Consider the following 13,273-nt stretch of genomic DNA (forward strand, 5'->3'; position numbering starts at 1 on the left):
TTGAGGGTATATATGCTTGTTCTTGGCCACTCTTCAACATCTGATAAACCCAAGCTGCAAGTTGCCAAACTTTATTCAGGAGAACCCACACAGCCTCTGGCATCTAGACAAACATTTCATAACAAATACTCTCAGCTGTAGTGGAGAGACACAAATCTTTTCACCCACTAGCTTTCCTGACAGGGTCTGGGATTTAAATCTATTTTACATGTAATACAAACATTTTTATCATGCATGCACCAGGAAACTGGTTTGCTGACAGAATCCCTAGTCTAGAAACTGCCAACCTGTAGTCCTTCGGATGGTGTTGGACTTTTACTGCTATCATTCCTGACCACTGACCATGCTGACTTGTGGCTGTTGGGAGTTGTAGTCCAGCAACAACTAGAGGATCACACAAGAAACGAGGCTGCTCCTTCCTCCCTTTTTTGCTTTCTTGCATTATGTTGCTCTGTAAAGTGCCTAGGATACCAGGACCAGTATATTATGCATAAAAAAACCAATAACAACTTGGACTGCCAATCTATTAAAGAATGTGAAGCTGGATAACCATCTGCCTTTTAACTAAAAGGTTATTTAAATAAACCCATGCTGATCCTTTTAAATGTGACTGAGGAGGATGTGCCCATAGATTTGAAATAATTGCTTAAAAAGCAGCAAAGACAGTGCAGGCAAGAAAGTGGCAAAGCCAATGTTCCATCTGACCAGGAGTGGCTGTTAAAAATGTTTAGAACTTGTGGTAAAGGATAAATGAACTGAATTGATTCAAAGGAGAGAAGGCGGTTGGTGGAATGTCCACTTCGCTGAGAGATGGACATGTTTTGTAAATTACCAGAATGAAAGGCATGGGAATGTGAGACTTGTGAGACTGAAATCTATTTCTGTCCATGACCAGAGAGGAAAACGCACTGGAAAGTGTGGGATAATACTTGACATCATCTAGCTTCTCCTCAGACAAATCAGAATTAATGCTCACTAAACAGCTTGTCTGGGAGCACCCAGAGTTATGGAAAATAGATACCATCTTTACACTAATATGTTATGATACAGTGGGGAGCCAGAAGGACAAAATAAATGCTAAGTACCGATATTGTATATCTGAATATGAACCTGTTGATCTGGAAGTACACTGAAATCATTTCTCAGGCGCAGAACTGTTCTCAGGTACATTTTGTTAATAAAATTGTGTCCTCTGTCACACTGGCAATTACACTAGAGACTAGAAACACTTTCCCAGCTTAATTGTGCCATTGTCCTCTGACAGTCCCAAGTGCTTTCAATGGCAGTTTGGGGAAAACAAGGAATGCTCCAAGGTGTGGGAATGGAAAGTATAAAGAATACCAACCAGCCTTATCACTCTGTGAGCCACAATAGCTGCTAGTTGAGCAGGGAAGGGGAACGTGGGACCTGTTGGGGTGGAAAGCACAGGGCCCAAGCGTAGGGGAGGCCAGAGCCAACGGCAGGCCCAACCAACATATTAGCAGGAGGAGGATGGGGCCAAACTGAGTTCTTCAAGGGCAGCAGTGAGACTAAGGAGGATGAAGCTCACAGTCTGGGATACTCTCTGGACTGAATTTAAGTAAGAAGGCAAGACAGGCAGGAGGGAGCTGGCTAAGGTTGACATGACAGTGCCCCCTTTCACTCTAGTGGACCAGCCTCCACTGGCCAGAATCCTTGAGGTACCTTCCCCACCGAATTATGCTTGATTACTCATGATATCTTGACATATTGTTCTCCACTGAGAAGAACAGTTATGAGCAATGACCTAGAAGACTGTATCTCATTTGTACGTCTATTTCCATGTAACTGACAATATTCACATTTTGTACTGCCCCTTCTAAGGTGCCACCATACATCCAATAGTCGACATAAGAGCAGAAGAATGTGTTAAAGAGGACCAGCAGTGGATTGATCACACTATTTATATAATTTTGAATATCTAAATATGCAGGGGTGCCAACGCTATGGGGCTGAGGTGTCTTTGCTCCCCCCACCCACCCAATATATGTAGAGAGGGGGCTGGGCTCCCTCAATGTTGACAGGGCAGAGGAGGCAAGAGTAGAGCCAAATGCAGCATGGCTTCAATGGCTGGCTCATCCTGAGCGTGAGAGAGGAGCCACCAGCCATTGAAGCTGCTCCACACTCAGCCTCCTCACCAAAGATGTGACTTTGCACATTGTGTGCACGATGTCACATGTAACGGGCATACGACAGCATACACATGTGACACGCACTAGGTTCCCTCAACCTTGGGTGCAAGTCAGCACCCCTGGATAATATGCATGATTCCAAAAAGCCGTGAAAGGCTAGGACTAAGGAAAAAGAATATATATATAATTATGGATGACATGGAGAAAGTGGATAGAAAAGGGCTTTGCTCCCTCTCTCATAACTCTATAACTTGTGGGCAGCCAATTAAACTGAATTTAAACTGGAAAAAAATAAAGCACTTCTTCACACAGCACTTTGTGAAACTATGAAACTTGTTATACAATTGATAGAAGTCATAAGTTTTATAAAAGTCCTAAGATTTAACAAGAACTTCCCTCATGTAATAATTTTCAGCCCATGGGTATAAATCGCAGAGTGACAGTTGGTATACAAGAGCACTTTAGTCTACAGTCAGTCAACAGTTTGTACAACAGTTTCAGGCCTTCCTCTGGTCCAACATCTGACTTTAGGTCATGCCCACAAATTAAAAGTTTCTAAAACAGGACTGATTAGTCACCCAGATCAGGGAATGATTCTAAAATTATGAAGTATCACTTTTGAGGACTTCAGATGATACTCTACCTCATTTAACAAATCATCCAACCAGGGGGTAAGGGGGGACAGCTGCCCTCCCCCATCAGGTAAATAAATAAAAATACTTAACTAAAATTTGAAATAATCAGAATATTTGAAATTGAAATTGCTCACTGAGGTCACTTGGATGATGTTGTGGTGCATTCTAGCAGCGCATCTGACAACCCAACTAAGTGATAGGTGTGGCTTCTGCCAACTGACCAATCGTTATCGCAGGTAGTTCAGTCCTGTCCCCTCCCCCCATAAATCCTGGCTATGCCCAGGAGCCCCAGCCAGCCATGTTGCAGGATAGGGTCCAAGCTACATAGGATCATGGGAAGCTACCTTATACTGTGTCAGGCCATTGGTCCATATAGCTCAATATTGTCTACACCTGAGTAGCAGTAACAAATATTGTGCACACAATGTATGTATGGCCCCCAGAATCTGTACACTTGCGCCAATTCAATACATGATTGTCACTCGCCTGCCCACAGTCCCACAAACAGGCCCTGTGGGACAGTGGGACCAGTGCAGGCTATACACTGCAGGGGTGGGCAATGGGGTGCCCTCCAGATATTGTTTGACTTAAAAGTCTCATCATCCCTAACCGTTGGCCATACTTGCCTGGGCTGATGGGAGTTGCAATCCAGCTTTTGTGCTTCTTTCGGGTTTTGTCTTCCTCACACATTTTTTATGCAATAAATCACAGAATATGACAATACAGTATGGCACAGAATCTTCTGAACAGCATAGGTAAGGGGTAATTGGAGGTGGGGGGCGATCACCAGAAATAGGGAGGAGGCACTTTCTATGGGTGGGTTCCCTTTGTGCTAGATGACTCTGCCTGATTTGGTGTGATTCTCCCTTTCTTTAGCAGCAGCAGCGCAGACCCTTCCCAAACCCAAGACTTGGGAGGAGCCCAGGTGGAAGCACGAAGGTGGGCATGGTGGCACTGCCCCTCCTCTTCCTCCTTCTCACAGTTCTAATGATCTAAGCTAGTAACTTTAAATTGTTCTGCAAGCTCATTTATGAAACTAATTATTTGGACTATGCTTTAACGAGTATTTTACTACTGTATTTCTTGTAAGAGAGAGATCCTTACTGGACAATTTAGCGCCGTAAGAACACAACCATAAATTGTAAACGCTAGGGTACTTCTTTCACGTGCAGCGCAGTGAAAAAGCACCAGCATAGCTGGTGCACAAACACAAACTAGCACGGCTTCAGCTTTTCTTCTCCTCCCCACTCCCAGCTCTGCTCTGATGGCTGAAGAAATTGAATTTCATATGACTGAGCATATGACCACCTTGTAATAAAGCAAGATGAAGTGGTTTCAATGAATAGACCTACCCGAACGAATCATGATTTGCCATAGACTAACTCTGAAACTGGGTCATTTCATTCCTAACTTATTTGGAGCTTTGCTTACCTTATGCTGTCTTGTCTGTGAGTTTTGGAGGACCTGTTCCCTGTCTTGCAGAGCTTTTTCCTTCTGGCCTGGAAGGGCGGGGCCCTGATTGACTCCAGCTGCAAAAGCTGAGGCCCTTGACCAGGCTCATTTGTGTGTGTGTGTGTGTTGCAGGCTTCTGCTGCTGTTAATATTGTCCTAATTGTTCCAATTTTTTCAAATTGTTTTTAACTGCTTTTTAAAAAAATTTAGGGTTTTGATGGTTTTTTTAATTAAGGGGTGCAATATGTGCCTGGGAATGCTATAGTTTTGTGGTGCAAATAAGGACCAACTCCCAGAACTCTGAACAAACCGCAATTCCCAGCATTCTTTGGTGAAAACCATGACTCTTAAAGTGGTATGATACCGCTTTAAACAAATAGTGCAGATGTGGCCTAATTAATTTCAGGAGCACAAGTGGTAGTAACTCCCACCTTACACAGAAAGCAAAACAAGCCCGTTTGCCTGGAAGCTGGCAAAATTAATCCGGGCAATGCTGCAGTGGGTTTCTTGCCTTTTTATAGTGGCTTACAGCACAAACAGGCCTTCTTAGCCACCCTGTCCAAAAATAGCCCTCTTCGAGCCTGAGCTTGTAAAACTAATAAACAAAGTATGTCAGGCACCCACCAGGTCAAGACACAGGGTCGGTTACATTTTAAAGGAAGACAGACAGACAGTTTGCATTTGGAGAGCGACAAGAACAAAATGTACAGATTAAATAACCTACTAAGCAAAAAATGTACCTTAGGCAATTGGTGTTCTATCAGTACCCTTCAGGTGAACAATGAATGGCTTGCTTGCCAGGAAAGGAAAAAAAATCTGATGTACTGTAATTTCCCTCTTAGGAACGAGAGAGAGAGAGAGAGAGAGAGAGAGAGAGAGAGAGAGAGAGAGAGAGATGGTAACTTAGAAAAAGTAAAAGGCAGTGCTATTTTTCTAGAAAAATAGGTGCCGAAACTTATCATGAACACCTCCTCTTTCTCTTAAAATGGCAATGGCCTGAGAGGTGCCGGAACTGAGTTCCAGTGAGTTCCCCCTAAACAAAAAGCCCTGGCTAAAGGGAACTCTTTTGCGCTCCTTCCAAATAACTAAATATCGCTGAAGTTGTCTGGAAACTTCTGAGGTAATTTAAGAAACAAAATAAAATAGGCATTTCAGTATTTTACAACCAAAACAGTATGGAGCTGTAGAAGAGTACTGAAACTTCACCTCAGAAAGGTGGTAAGAAATCAGAGATTTCCCCCTGCCCCTAATTTTCAAAATAAGACTGAGGTACATTCATAATTGTATCAACAAATAAAATATGTATGTTATTTAATTCAGCTAATATTATTTTCATGTTAAAATAAACCTTCCCTCAACCCCATTCTTTTGTGAGTATAGAGGTTACCTCAGAATAATTACATGAGAATGCTAATGTTTGTTTGTTTTACTAAATTTGTACACTGCCCTTCATCCCAAAATCACAGGGCTGTTCAAAACATAAAAATAGAAATGAGAACACAAAATACACAAACCAAGCAATAAGCCCCTTCCCACAAGCACTTGTAAAAGGCCCTAGATTTTTGAATCAGCCTAAGGCCTGGTTGAAGAGGACCATTTCCACCTGGTGCCTTAAGATATGTAATAAAAGCAAGCCTCTCTAGGGAGAGCACTCCACAAATTGGGAGTCACTGCAAAAAAGGCCCATTTTGGTGTTGCCACCCTCAGGACCTCTTATGGAGGAGACACATGAAGAAGGGCCTCAAATGATTATCACAAGGTCTAGGTCGGTTTACATGAGGAGAGGTGGTTCTTGAGGTATTGCGTCCTGAGCTGTTTTAAGGCTTTAGTGGTCAAAACTAGCACTTTGAATTGGGCCTGGAAACTGATTTGCAGCCAGTGCAGTCAGGCCAGGATTGGTGTTACATGTTTAAACCGTCTTGCCTCAGTGAACAACCTGACTGCTAAATTTTGCTCCACCTGAAGTTTCCAAACCATCTTCAGAGGCAACCTCACATATGACACATTGCACTCATCTAACCTAGAGATTACTAGAGCATAGACGGCAGAAGTTAGGCTGTCCCTGTCCTGATAGGGGCGTAGGTAGGCCATCAGCCAAAGCTAATCGGAGGCACTCTGCATCACTAAAGGCCACCAGAGTGTCAAGCAACAGCAATAGATCTCAAAGTACTCCCAAGCTATGCACCCACTTTTTCAGAATGGCAGAGGAAGATTTAGGGGAGCGTGACAGGTTTGGTCGCATTGAGCACCTCAGGGGTGCCACACAGGATTCTACAACTATTATTTAAAATGCAGGGCAAGAGGCAGGGGTGCTGGATTTTGGTGCCACTAAAATTTGAGACCCCAAGTTCCAGGAGGAACTGAGAGGAAGTGTAACCCCATCAAGAGCAGGTAACCTCCCATCCATCGATGGGGCTGTTTCAGCGGTTGGACAATCAAGATCCCTGTTTGTTAACACAATAGAGCCTCAGAGCTTCCATTTAGTTATAATAGTCAATAGTTGTGTCTATTGTTACAGTCACAGACATATTCTCACTGAATTTATCTAATCCCCTTTTCTTTTAAAAGGAACTGAGAAAAGTTAGCATTCCTTGATGGTGTTGTCTCAGTTATCATTGCAATGTCAACCTGTTGAACGGCATGTGTCCTTGTTGACACAAGCCTATGATCAGATATGTTGTAATGACAGAGAAGACTGATTGATGACTATACATTTTTTCTGCAAAAATGGTCACAATGAACATGAAGCGTTTTGCATGTGTACAAATAAGCACCACATGTCTTTTGCTTTGCTAAAATGTCGATTCAACATGCACAAAACTTCCTCCTGCCCCAAATAAGTGGTTCCCAAACTCCACCCACTCCCATGTTACACTTGAAAATTGCTGAGGGTCTTGGCAGACCATGTCATGATTTTTATGCCTGTTGTAGCAATTGCATTGTGCTGTGCTGGATGCTGGATGGTAGTTAATTGTATTATATGGAATTCAAATTGTAATACAATAAAGGCAATAAAAGTAGCAATAAAAGTACAATTTAAAATCAATCTGCCTATTTAATGTGACAAATCCAAATACACACCTGAATGAAGTTTGTGGACCACAGTTTGGGAACCATTCATTCTGTCATTATTATTCCATCATGTATACAGTCATACCTCATGTTATGCTTGCTTCATGTTATGTTTTTTCAGGTTGTGTCCCACGGCAACCCAGAAGTACCAGAAAGGGTTACTTTCGGGTTTCATCGATCGCACTTCATGCATGTGCACAAGCTCCAGAACGTATCGTGCGCCTGCACAGATATAGCGCTTCAGGTTGCGGGCTTTTCATGTTGCAAACAGGCCTCCAGAACGGATCCCGTTCGCAACCAGAGGTACCAGTAGATGATATAACCAGTAGATGATATAAATGCTTCTTCTGGAGTGCCTTGGGATAATTTACAATTCCCATTTTCTCAGTGGCGTAGCGTGGGGGGTGCGGGGGGGCCGGGCACAACATCTGGGGGTTAGGGAAATCCACGGGTTAGGGGGCGCAAATCCATGGGTTAGGGGGCGCAAATTACTTGCCTTGCCCTGGGTGCTGATAACCCACGCTACGCCACTGCATTTTCTTTCTCTGGTCTAGTAATTCCATTTGGACACGATGATGTGGATCCAAATTTTTAAGTTTCTTTGTATTTTCTCAGTGATACAAGTTAAAAATATACTTTAGGCTACAGTTCTAAACAGACTTCCTAGATCGTTAGCCCCATTGAAGGCAGAAAACATACAGAGGACTGCACTGTTAATCACCCAGAGTTGTAAAATCCTGAGGAATAAAGGCTGCTTGTAACTGAAATATCCATAATTCAGAATATTCTTATTTCCACTTCTCTGCATGCCAGTTCTCTGAAGACCCTCAACCAGCTCTCAGGTAGGAATGTAGCAGGCAAAGCCTGTCCACTATTTATCACAATGTCAGGGAAAAAGTTTAATTGCTATAGTGATGCGTGACAGGCTGCTACTAAAAGCACAGTGTCAAGCCAGCAAAAAAGTTGGCAACCTTAACAGCTCCTCATAGGATGTCCCGTGCCAAGACACCACAAACACAATCTGTATTCGATGGGGCGAAAGGTGTTTTCTGTATACCTTGCCCAACCATTCGACCCAACAATTGGTTAGGGGCAGTGTTTATATTATCCAGACATTCCAAAGTATGAAATTACCCTGAGAGAGACACCTAGCTATATTTGCCCTCAGGCCTACTGGTTTTCCAGACTGCTGCAGTTGCTTAATCCACACTGGGAGCCTGTGTCATTCTGACCTGAATTTGACTCCTGTGAGGAGGTGAGAAGAGCCATGTAAAATCTGCAATGTTGGGGGGGGGGATACCGTATTTTTTGCTCTATAACACGCACCAGACCATAACACGCACATAGTTTTTAGAGGAGGAGAACAAGAAAAAAAATATTCTAAACGAAATAGTGGATATATGATTTTTGTGGTCCATGCTGTGGCCACAGACGTGATCTGACAGTGAGTTTGAAGTAGCCCAGTGCAAAAATCCTGAGGATCCATGTGGATCCATGCTTTGTAACCACAGAGGAGGGAAGGAAGGGGAACCATGGATCCTCTGCTCACGACTGCAGCAGATCCCCCCCGCCACCCGCAGGCATTCGCTCCATAACACACACAGACATTTCCCCTTACTTTCTAGGAGGAAAAAAGTGAGTGTTATGGTGCAAAAAATACGGTAAACCCACCAGCCTCAGGAGGGCATTCCCCCCCCCCCCCGGTCTACCTCTGTCACTTCATTTTCTGAGATTCTGCCATATGTACCTCATTGGTAAATTACTCCCAGTATACCTGAAGGAGCGTCTCCACCTGCACCATTCAGCCCAGACACTGAGATCCAGCGCTGAGGGCCTTCTGCTGGTTCCCTCACTGCGAGAAGCGAGGTTACAGGAAACCAGGCAGAGGGCCTTCTAGGTAGTAGCACCAGCCCTGTGGAACACCCTCCCATCAGTTGTCAAGGAAATAAACCCCTATCTGACTTTTAGAAGACAGCTGAAGGCAACCCCGTTTAGGGAAGTTTTTAGTGCATGATGTTTTATTGTGTTTTTAATATTCTGTTGGGAGCTGCCCAGAGTGGCTGAGGAAACCCAGCCAGATGAGCAGGGTATAAATAATAAATTGATGATGATGATGTTGTACCTGAACTTAGTGAGGTTGCTTTTTGTGATCTACAGGGTCCCATTACCTTTTGCTGTTGGTTTAAGTTCTCTCTCTCTCTCTCTCTCTCTCTCTCTCTCTCTCTCTCTCTCTCACACACACACACACACACACACACACACACACACACCCCTTTGCAAAGTAGTCCTAGATTAGAAAATAAACCTTGGCAGAGTGTTTGCATCACGTCCAGGTCCAGCATCATTGATCCTACCTAGAAATAACTGGTGAGGAGAGTTGGCACTGTATATCCAGCATCCCAGTGTGCACCTAGCCATCCCAGAGGAGGAGGAGCAAGGGGGCAGGGAAGTTGGTGCTGTGTGGTCACATTGGCAAGAGTGCCAGATTGGCTCTGCCAGTGTGCCCGCACAGCACTAAACTCTACAGCCCATTGCTTTTATTTTTGTAAACAACTTAAGAGATTTATTTATTTACAATCAAGTGTTATACAGTGGTACCTCGGGTTACATACACTTCAGGTTACATACACTTCAGGTTACAGACTCCGCTAATGCAGAAATAGAACCTTGGGTTAAGAACTTTGCTTCAGTATGAGAACAGAAATCAGGCTCTGGCGGCGCGGCGGCAGCAGGAGGCCCCATTAGCTAAAGTGGTGCTTCAGGTTAAGGACAGTTTCAGGTTAAGAGCGGACCTCCGGAACGAGTTAAGTACTTAACCTGAGGTACCACTGTATTGTTTTTGTTAAATTAAAATTTAAAAAAAACTGTGGCAGTGACTCTGCTGTGGGGAGGCCTGTTTCAGGGCACTGTTTCTCTTCACCAGTTGGTCCTGGCTGGGGTGGAGGATGGGGGCCAACACTGAGGGGGAGTGACAAAATGCTGGGCAGCACTCACTGCTGGGCCTGCAGTGCACCCGAGCCACACACCTCTCCTGGGAGAAACACGGTTGCTTGTGGTGCAAATATTGCGTGCACCTTTCCCTTGTGAAAGAGTATTCATGACTCACATCATGTTGTTGAAACAGTCAGTCTTTCTCCCCCATACTGACCTCAAACAAAACCCATTTTGTGTTTTTCTAGCAAAATCCAACTGTAGACTGCACCGATTTACTCGAACTTATGACATGTTTACTGCACCCAGAGGTTTTTCAACTAGATACAGATATATTGTTCTCCAAACAAAAATTAAATGAAAGGGACAAATTGTACAAAAATTGAACAACCCTGCAATAATGCTCAGAAATAAACTCCACTGAGCTCAATGGGACTTCCTCCCAGGTTGCTGCATATAGGAGATTGATGTAATCCTATACCTCTACTGAGAAGTAAATCCTGTTGAGTTTAATGGGGCTTCCAACCCACATAGGCAGTCTGCAGGATTGCAGCCTATGTTAATCAATGGACATGTGGCATGTTAATTACAAGTACATCTCTCAGACACATTGTGAAAGTAGAGTAAGCTGGGGTTACCCCAGAGGAAGAATAAATATGTAGTTAGCCTTGGTATGTACTGCTGTGCTGTTCATCAATTACTGTTGGCTGTGGTACTGACCCTTAATGAAAAGCTGTATTATTACAAGGCGAAAAATCAAGTTTAAAACATAGCTTCCTTGCTGTGTAGATTTAAAGCAGATTAGTGGAAAGGTTTGGCCAAGTTGTTCTAACCTCAATATTTCTTTCCTCATTTTATGAAGGATTCTTTATATTAAGAAAAAAAATCGGTTCAACTTTAATCCAATTATAGCCATTGGCTTCTGGTGGCATTCTAATGTATCCCCCCCCCCCCTTAAATCCGCTGTCAGAGTTTGGCAAGGGCATTTTGTTTGCTTCCATGGCATCTTGAACCATTTCTAAAGCTCATGGAGCCAAAGAAAGCTGTCAAATGCTCCAAGTCCCCGCCCCCAGCCAAATAGAGTTTTACGGCCTGACACTTCTCAGTACTTAATGCTCAGTGAAATCATGGACACTGTATTCTAATGAGTATTTGGAACAAATTAGTTAGCAGCATTGTGAATGGGGGGGGGGGGGGCTTTGATGGCTGCTGTAGATTCTTACTCTTCTTACTATTCCCTGGGTTGTTTTTCAAGTGTTCTTCTTCATATTGCTACAGCTGCTGGCCAACGGTTCCTTGTAACTCTACTCAGGGGATGCTCCTGCCACTGGGAGTGAGATGTTCATCCAATACAGTGATAAGGAGATGGGTCTTCTGTTGGTTGGAACTCTTGTTTTCCAGTGAGATGCTTATAAAAGCTAACACTTCTTCAGGTGTGTGGCTGGGTGTATACAGAAGAGAGATCAAGGGAGGGGAAAATGGGCAGTTTGGAAGGCAGAGACTGTACACTATCAAAAGTTGAAGCACTTTGGGAGGTCATGCTGCCTCCAGAAATTTTCATGACTTGGGGGAGTATATAAGAGTATTTCATAAGCAACCTTTTAAAGCATGGGTCAGCAAACTAAGGCCCACAGGCCGGATCAGGCCCAATTGCTTTCTCGATCTGACCCGGGAATCGCCGCATGGATCACCAGCGCGTGTGTTCTATCCCTCTCCCTCCCTCTCGCTCACACGGTGCCGCCGCCTCCCTCCCTCCTCTTGGCTTCTCCCTGCCCTGCCGAGAGGAGGAAGGGGGCTGGGCTTTGTTTGTGCCAGTGCTGCCGCCATTTTAAGTAGCCCCTCTCTGGAGCCCTTTCGCATGCCGCTCATTGTCCTGCCGCCGCTACTGCCAGGCCCTGCCGCTTGCAAGACACAGGTAAGCAGCCACTGGGACTCATGGTGCTCTTGAATCATATTTTTTTTCCAAAATATAGTCCGGCCCCCCAAAAGGTCTGAGGGACAGTGGACCGGTCCCCTGCTGAAAGTTTGCTGACCCCTGTTTTAAAGAGTACTGTGAGCCACTACAGAAGTAGAAACATCAAAAACAAATAACAGCTGTGCTGCCCAAACCTGCCTAAATTGAAGCCATTTCTTTTGATTGCATGGGACTAGGGCTACTTGGTGGTGGAGGAGGGGAGAACATTATATGCAACAAAACATGTCTCTCCCTCATCGGTCTCTACAGCCACAGCAGGCACTGTAACCTTCCAGCAGCTTGACTTCACTCCCAAAGGCTTACTCCTCCATTGTCTCCAGAGACGATGACACCTGCCAACCAGCTGCCGTGTCTTCAGCAGTTAAACCTCATGTGTGCCTTCACCCCGTCACAAAAAAATTATCTCTATTTTCAGGGCTGAAATTAGGCTCTAGAGGAGGACCCAAGGCCAAGCAAACCATTCCTTATTATGGCTACAATAACAGGGAGTTTTCACAAGGACATAGAATAGATTCGAAATATGGATTATTAAGGACTTTGTGTAAGCTAGGGTGGCAATAGGTTTGATTTCGAGGTCTTTGCAGTTTTCAGGCTAAAAACCTTCCATAGCAGGTACCAGATTCTGAGGAATATGCCAGCCACCGTGAACATTTTTTAATGGTCTGCTACACCTCTATGGGATCTTTCCATTTCCTGTTCAGATGTCCCCATTTCCAGAGTGTTGATGAAAGCCAGTAAGGCAAAAGGAACCATAATTTACTTTTTGTGACACCACAGCAACTTAAGGAGGCTATACAGAGGTTGTGCATGGAGGTTGTGATCTGGCTAAACTTGTGAATTTGCTCTCTTCCGTCTTACCCACCCCCTATCATAATTCTAGCACCAATGCATCCCCATTCAAAGGAAACCTGAGCTCAGAGGTTTAGCTTTTAACCAGCCTACTTGTAACATCTTTTAAACTCTCTTCTCCTGAAAGTGGCCCATTTCTGACAAATCCTTTGCATAGCTCTTGGCTGCGAGGACGATATGTGGGTAGAAAACCTTGAAATGAATGGGAT

This window comes from Podarcis melisellensis (genome assembly GCF_964234715.1).
Source record: "Podarcis melisellensis genome assembly, chromosome: 1".
NCBI lineage: Eukaryota > Metazoa > Chordata > Lepidosauria > Squamata > Lacertidae > Podarcis > Podarcis melisellensis.